The 8,870-nt window shown below is 38.9% G+C and overlaps 1 pseudogene; it reads left to right on the forward strand.

Moving 5' to 3' along the window:
• The first annotated feature begins 4,230 nt into the window (after positions 1–4,230).
• LOC101570731 lies at positions 4,231–5,494 on the forward strand (annotated as a pseudogene).
• Positions 5,495–8,870: the final 3,376 nt, after the last annotated feature.

Genomic DNA, 8,870 nt, shown 5'->3' on the forward strand with positions numbered 1-8,870 from the left:
GAAAGTTCTAACCAGCATATTAAGTTTAGAGACACCAGGGTTAAAGATTGGAAAAGGAATTAAAGTACTGAAGATTAATTGTAAGTAATTTATATAAATATAAATAGGCATACATACATTTCTACCCTCCAACTCCTAGGGATAATTTTCCATGCCATTAAATATTTTAATGGCATCATTTTTCATTGTTAAATACTATTTCAGAGGATGAGTACTGAATGTTGCATACACAATTTAATCAAATCCATCTGGTTGACATTTAAGTATTTCCAAGATTTTAATTACTATAAATGATGTAGCTTTAGATATACAGTGACTGGATATTTACATGCTGCAAACCCGTAATTATTGTTTTCTGAGATAAATTTTAAGAAACAGAACTTTTGGATAATGTTAAAAGCACATTGTAAAGATTGTCTTATAGAGATATAATGCAGGATAGAGAGAGGGAGAGAGAAACTATATGTGCAAAAGAATGATGGATAATGGATTTCATGTGCTTCATCAAAATAGCTTTTCTGTCTGCTCAGTTTCCAGGCAGTATTCATCTCCTTGCTCCCTTGCTCCCACGTGCACCAGGCTAAGGTGGCCCCCACCCCACCCTCAGATGGCTTCGGCATCTCAGGACTCAGTTAAGCAATGGAACCACTGAAGTCAAGCACCTACTTGAGGAGTGAGGCACATGTCTTGAGTTAGATCCCAGTGGGACCTAAAAAGACATGGACAGTTTCTAGGAAAGCAAATTTCTCTCTCTCCTAAATGAGGAGCCAATGAAATCAACATGTTAGAAACAGACAGAAGAAAACAACTAGGCTCTAGGCACTATTGCTGAGCCCCAAAATAAACGAATCCACTGGAACCCAAATAACAGCAGATTGCTCTCCTTTATTAAGTTATTCACATTGTATTTTCTATTAATTTCAACCAAATATAGTCACATGCCATAAGAGTATCTCTATCACTCATTTTAATCCATGAAAACAACCTTAGCATATTGCTGTATTTGTAGATTTGTTTTGTTTCGTTCTAGAGACAGAGTGCTGTTATGTAGTACAGCCTGTTCTCAAACTCACAGAGATCTTCTTGTGTAAGGCTCCCAAGTGCCAGGATTACAGACGTGTGCCATCACAACCAACTATAAAAGGTTATTTTTCATTTATATTTCTTTGTGATTAAAAATGTTTTCAGGGCCCGCCAAATAGCTCAGCAGATTAAAGCACCTGCAAGCAGGTGCAGGGACCAGGGGTTTGATCCCCGGGCCTGTCATTCCAGCTCCATCCCCGGGACACACTGAGATGCAATTGAGACTTGGCGTGGTGGCGCTTGCCTATAATCCCAGCCCTTGGGAGACTGTAAACAGGCAGATCACTACAAGTCTGATCGGGTAGTGAGAGCCTGAAGACCATGTAGACCCCTCCCTAAAATACAAAAAAAAAAAAAAAACGTTTTCAACAGGCAGGCATGGCGGTGTACACCTGTAATCCCAGCTGAAGCAGGAGGACCGCTGCCACTCTGAGGCCAACATGCACTACATAGTGAGCTCAAGGCCAGCCTGAACTACATAGCGAGGCCCTGTCTTAAAAAACCAAAAAGAAACAAAACAAAGCAAAAATATTCTCAGAAATTTACTGGATATATGTATTTCTTCTTGGGCAAGTTTCTGTTTAATATCTTCTACTCTTTTTTGAGCTGGTATGTTCATCCTCATTTATAAGAACTTCATACTTAAAATATGAGCACTTTGACACCTATATTACTTATTTATGAATTTATTTCCTACCTTTGTTTCTTTGTAGACAAAGCTGTCAGCAATTTCCTTTATATTTTTGTAATAAGTTGAAAATCTACTAACATGTTAAAATTACATGGAAAGCACATTAACAGAAAGTTACACAGTCACACTTTGGGGCCTTTCAATAATAGAAGTTAAAATAAGACAAATAGTTTAAATCCAGGGAAAAAGCAAGAAGAATAAAAAGGTTAAAAGAGAATCTAAGGGCTGAATAGGAGTTGCAGAAGGTGAAGAGCAAACCATGAAAGCGAGGCAACAGTTAGACTGTGCCGCACAACGTTCTAGCCAACAACAGTCTACATACACATACCGTGATGGCGCCATAAGATAACTATGAAGTTGACATTTTCTGTCAGCTGAAGACATACTTGCTGTTTGCACAATACAGAGTTCATGCATGTGGTGATGCTGGTATAAACAAATCTATTGCACCTCCCATCATATAAAAGTAGTGGCCACTCTATTTTGTATAGCATAAAATGCTTGATGATAAACGTTACTGTTTTACTAGTATACTACTATGACACATATGTACAGTAAGTTTGTTACATGTTTATTGGTATCACTACTTTAGAATTGTACTAGTACTTATGAAAAAGAGAAAGTTTAGTGCAAAACAATACACGTGTTATGTCAGCAGGCACGTCACAAAGCTCATGTTTGCTGTACCTCTTGTTTACAGTAGGAGGACACACCAAGCTACTGGTCTGTACCATCCAGATTTGTGTTAAGTACAATGCATGTCATATTCACACAATGATGAAGGCACCTAACACCACACCTGAGAATATATCCTCACTGTTAGAAATGCAAGACTGCAATAGGAGAGGTTTTCCCTGAGCTGAGGCTCAAATAGCTCCAGGCCAGACTTACCCTAAACAACACATATTCAGGTATCCTGATAGCTTTCTGAACTCCAAGGACAAAAATGAAACACATAATCTACAAGCGAGACTGCACAAACTCCAAATAGAGAGAAAACCCGAGCTTCCATCAGGCATTGTATCTGTAACACTGGAACTCAGGTGATGGGATAACCAGCATTACTACAAAGAAGGAAAAAATACCATGAAGTTGGGAATAAATCCAAAGATGAAAAAACACTTTTGAATATGCATCAAATCAGAGAGAATATTGCCCAAGATATGACAAAAGAAATTCTGAGGATATACTAGGATTCAGTACCACTTCTGGCAAAACTTAGAGGGAGAGTGCAGGAGAAATAGGAAAAAACAAACATTCTTTGTTATAGCTTCAAAATGAAATGAGATAAAAGCAGGAGAACTAAAAATATTCTTTAAAATGGCCCTTGCAGACATCTGTCTTAAAATGAAATCATAATGATGATAGTTGATATTTACATAATTGTTAAAATGTGCTATACACTATTCTATGGATATCAGTTAGATTACATCAAAGCAAAAACACAGCGAAGTTATAAGTAAGCATGTAAATATAAAGATAATACATTGAATTGGGTGCTATACTATGAGGAAGGCACTATCAAAATGTACGTTAAAATAATTAACTAGGAGCCAGCGAGACACAGCAGGCCCACTCCACCTTGGAGGGCCTAACGGGAAGGAGCTATGGGACCAGCAGCCAGTGGGGTCTCGGGGTCCACTTGGACTGGGCTCAGCTGGAAGGAGCTGAACACAGAAACCAGATCCAAGCAAGGACCTTCCAGTCAAGTTTGAGTTGAACAGAACTAAACCTGGTTTGCTAAGGCATACTGCTGGGCTCAGCCAAGCACAGACCAAAGCCTAGGCCTACAAGACCATCCTCACAGCACAGAGGTGGCAGCAGGTAACTGGAGTGAGCTAGTCTGCCTGGAAGACTCTAGATGTGTGAAGGGGAGGTGCCCAGGCAGAAATCATGGAAACTAATTTAAATACAAATTCCTAATTTAAGATCTGCTTTTTTATACAGCTATAATGTTTGCTCCTATGGTCTAAAGTACAAACCCTTTAGTTACAAAAGTTTGTCAATTTCTAAATTTCACTAGCTGCTACTAATGTTGTTAATTGTACTACTGCAAATAGGAAACTATATTTTCCTTGACCACATGTTTTCCCTTGGGTATTAATATCGGAAAGTGCTTGGGTAGTAACCTTACAAAAGCCCTACACTGAAGAAGAGAGGACAGTACCAAACAGAAACCAATGTCTCACTCTCAATCAATAGAGAAGGCAAATCTTGGGACACACACAAAACAAGAATCTCTTATACAGACTTTTTACAGAGAGGATCTGACTACAGTGATACAGCTACCTAATATCAAACCCTCACAAAAAAAGGTATCACAGAAATCAAAATTGTTTGTGTTTGATGTATTAAAGCAGAAGCAAGCCATGAGCAGCAACCCAGGCCCCAGTGGCAGACGGGAGGCAACAGCGGCACCGAGGTGATCCAGGTGACCAACGTCTCCCGCTCTTTGGCTTGGCAAGATCAACAAGCTGTGCCTCTTCCCACCGGATGACTCGCCTTTATCAGTCTGGTGTCTGCTTTGTTAAGTTCCATGATCCGAACTCGGCAGTTGTAGTGCAGCATCTGACAAACACTGTATTTGTTGACAGAGCTTTGATAGTGAATGCTGAAGGAGTCATTCCTGACAAGATGAAGGCTTTGTCTCTGCTGGCACCAGCTAACACAGTGGCAGATCTTCTTCCTGGTGGAGGACTCCTCCCCACACCCAACCCACTTACCCAGATGGGTGCGGTTCCATTGGCTGCTTTGGGCGCTCCCACCCTGGACCCTGCCCTCACTGCCCTGGGGCTTCCCAGAACAAACTTGAACTCTCAGTCTCTTGCCACAGATCAGTTGCTGAAGTTTATGAGCACCGTTGATCCCAAGTTGAATCATGTAGCTACTGGTCTTGTTTCACCAAGTCTGAAGCCAGACACCTCTAGTAAGGAAATAGAGGAGGCTAGGAAAAGAGTACAAGAAGCACAGTCGCCAATCTGCTGCTATAGAACCAGACAAGAAAGAGGAAAAGAGAAGGCATTCAAGGTCAAGATTACATTCTGGGAGGAGGAGGACTCCCTCATCTTCCAGACACAGAGGACTGAGAAGCAGGTCGAGGAGGCGATCACATTCTAAGTCAAAGAGTAGACGACAATCAAGAAGTCCAAAACGGAGACGATCAAATGCCAGAGAGATAAGTGGATGGTCAAGGAGCACATCGAAGACCAGAGACAAAAACAAAGAAGACAAAGAAAAGAAATGCTCCAAAACACCACCAAAAAGCTACAGCGCAGCCGGACTTTCCAGAAGTACAAGCAGAGAGAGACGACAATGAAGAGGCAGGAGTGGAACAAGATCGCCCAAAAAGCCTCCGTCACCTAAAAGAAAAATGTCTCAGCCCCCATCCCTGCAAAGACATAAAAAGGAGATGAAGAAAGAGACAAGGAGTGGAGCAGAGATGAAAGGGAACGATCAACAAGCAAAAAGAAAAAGAGCAAAGATAAGGAAAAGGAGCGGGAGAGGAAGTCTGAGTGACAAGGATGTGAAACAGGTCATACTGGACTATGAGAGGAGGAGCAGGGCTGCGACAGCGAGGAGAAGGAGGAGAAGAAGCCTCTGGAAGCCAGATCCCCCATGGCCAAGGAGAGCTCCGTGGAGAAGGTGCCTGGCAATGCGCTGCGAGAGCCCAAGGTGAGCAAGGATGACCACCATGTGGAGGACATGGACATGAGCGACTGAGCCTGTGGGCCCTGCCACAGCTCGCTCAGCCTGCATGTGCCTCTCACACCCAGACATGTGCAGCTCTGAGTTACAGGTGGTTGTAGAGCTCCTGATCCTGATGTTAACAGGGGACCTTAACACCCCCTTATCTCAAAAGGATAGGTCAAGCAGACAAAAAATTATCAAAGAAGTAGCAGAACTGAACCAAGACTTTGAACAAATGGATTTAGTGAACATATACAGAGTGTTACACCCAACAACATCTGAATACACATTCTTTTCAGCTAAACATGACGCATTTTCTAAAATACACCATGTACTAACCCATAGATCATGCTTAAGTATATGCAAGAAAACAGAAATTACTCAGAAATGCATATTATCTGAACATAGTGTAATGAAACTGGAAATTAACGATAAAAGAAACCACAAAAACCCCATAAACATATGGAAAATAAATAACACCCTCCTCAGCAACCAATGGGTTACAGATGAAATTAAGGAAGAAATTAAACAATATCTACAATACAATGAAAATTGAAACACCACTTACCAGAATTTGTGGGATGAAATAAAGTAGCTCTCAGAGGGAAATTTTTAGTGGTGAATTCACACATTAGGAAAACAGAATGAGAATAAATAAATAACCTAATATTGTACCTCAAGCTTCCAGCAAAAGAAGAGCAAACCAAGCCCAAAGCCCAAAGATGGGTAGAAATTATAAAGATTAGAGCAAAAATTAATCCAATTGAGACAAAGAAAACAGTATCAAGAATTAATGAATACAAAAGCTGGTTCTTTGAAAGATTAAACAAAATTGATAGACTCCTAGCCAACCTCCTCAAAAAGAAGAAAAAACTCAAATTCAAGCAATAAGGAATGAAAAGGGAGAAATTGCTACAGATCCTACGGAAATTCAGAAGATCATCAACAGCTATTTTGAAAATCTTTACTCTTACAGAATCAAAGACACATAAGAAATGGACAGATTCCTAGATAGGTACAAATTGCCAAATTTGAATCAAGAAGATATAAGAACTCTGAATAGCCCAATATCAGCCAATGAAATTGAAAATATAATGAAAAACTTATCAACAAAGAACAGCCCAGGTCCTCATGGATTCATAGCTGAATTCTACAAGAAATTTAGAGAAAATTAAATCGCAATACTCCTCAAGCTCTTCAATGAAAATGAAAAAGAAACAATACTCCCAAAATCATTCCTGGATGAAGCCTTATGCTCATAACAAAACCGGAGAAAGATCCAACCAAAAAAAGAGAATTATAGGCCAATCTTCCTCATGAACATAGATGCAAAAATCCTCAATAAAATACTAGCAAATAGAATACAGCAAATCATTAAGATTATACACCACTACCATGTAGGATTCATCCCAGGGATGTAACAATGGTTCAACATATGTAAATCTATAAATGTAATACACTATATCAATAGAGCCAAAACCAAAAACCACACGATCATCTCATTAGATGCAGAAAAGGCTTTTGACAAATTCTAGTATTCATTCATGATCAAAGCCCTACAGAAAATTGGAATAGATGGCCTATACCCCAACCTGAGAAAAACCATCTATGACAATCCAACAGCCAACATAATTCTAAATGGAGAAAAACTGAAAGCTTTTACTCTCAAATCAAGTACAAGACAAGGTTGTCCTCATTCACCACTCCTATTCAATATAGTTCTGGAATCACTAGCTGGAGCCATTAGACAAAAGAAATAAATAAAAAAAATAAGAATAGGTAAAAAAAGAAGGTAAACTATCATTATTTGCAGATGACATGATACTCTGAGTTGAAGGCAAAAAAACAAAAAAATCTCCACCAAGAAGCTTCTAGAATTAATAAACAAATTCCATAGCATAGCAGGATACAAAGTCAAGACCCAAAAATCAATAGCATTCTTCGACACAGATATCAAACCCACTGAGAGAGAAATTAGAGAAACAATACCCTTCATAAAAGCATACCAAAAAAATTAAATACTTACGAAATAATCTAACAAAGAAATAAAAGATCTATACAATGAAAATTACAACCCTCTAAAAAAAGAGATCGAAGAAAATTTCAGAAAATGGAAAGATACTCCTTGCCCCTGGATAGGAAGAACCAACATTGTGAAAATGGACTTACTCCCAAAATTGGTATACAGATTTAATGCAATCCTTATCAAAACATCATCAACATACCTCACAGATCTAGAGAAAACATTTTTAAATTTTATTTGGAACCAGAAAAGACCAAATTCTTGGGCATGTGAGGTGAATACACACTTCTCAGAGGATTGTAATACCCCTTGCAACAAAGGCAAGGCAGACATTACAATCCCTGACTTGAAATTATACTACACAGCTACTGTGATGAAAAAAAAAACCCTCAAGAAAAATGGAACAGATTAGAAGATGTAAATATAACTACAAACACACTTAGGCATCTTATCTTTGACAAAGGGGCCAAACATGTTCACTGGAAGAAAGATAGCCTCTTTAACAAATGGTGCTGAAGAAACTGGCTCTCCATATGCCGAAAACTAAACCTAGATCCAGGATTATCACCATGTACTAAACTCAAGTCAAAATGGATTAAAGATCTAAACATTAAAATAGGAACACTAAATCTCCTGGAAGAGAAAGTAGATGGAAATCTTGAAAACATAGTAGTATACAGACGTTCATGAACAAAAACCAAACTGCATGGGAAATACTCCAAAGAATCAACAGCTGAGACCTCTTCTTATTGAAAAGTTTCTACATGTCAAAAGAAATCACAAACCGAGTAAAAAGACAACCCACAAATTGGGAAAATATCATAACCAACAATCACTCAGACAAAGGACTTCCATCTAAAATATACAAAGAACGAAAAAAAACAGCTCCCAAAATTTACAGACCCAGTCCAAAACTGGGCATGTGTGATGAATACGCACTTCTCAGAGGAAGAAATACAAGTGGCAAATAAATACAAGAAATAATGTTCTACACCACTGGCCATTTGAGAAATGCAAATTAAAACAACATTGAGATATCTCACCCCAGAAAGAACAGCTATCATAAAGAAATCAACTAATAGCAAATGTTGGAAAGACTATGGGGAAAAAGGAATCTTTCTCCACTGCTGGTGGGAATGTAGACTAGTACAACTGTCTGCACTATGGAAATCAGTGTGGAGAGTCCTCAAAAAACTAGGACTGGAAATCCCATACAATCCAGCTATTCCCTTTCTGGGTATTTTCCCAAAAGAACTCAAAACATTATACCATAGTGATATATGTTCACCCATGTTTATAGCAGCACAATTTGTCATAGCCAAATCTTGGAAACAACCAAAATGCCCATCACTTGAGGAATGGATGAAAAAGATGTGATATTTCTAT

This window comes from Octodon degus, unplaced genomic scaffold (genome assembly GCF_000260255.1).
Source record: "Octodon degus isolate 3935 unplaced genomic scaffold, OctDeg1.0 scaffold00011, whole genome shotgun sequence".
NCBI classification, from domain to species: Eukaryota; Metazoa; Chordata; class Mammalia; order Rodentia; family Octodontidae; genus Octodon; species Octodon degus.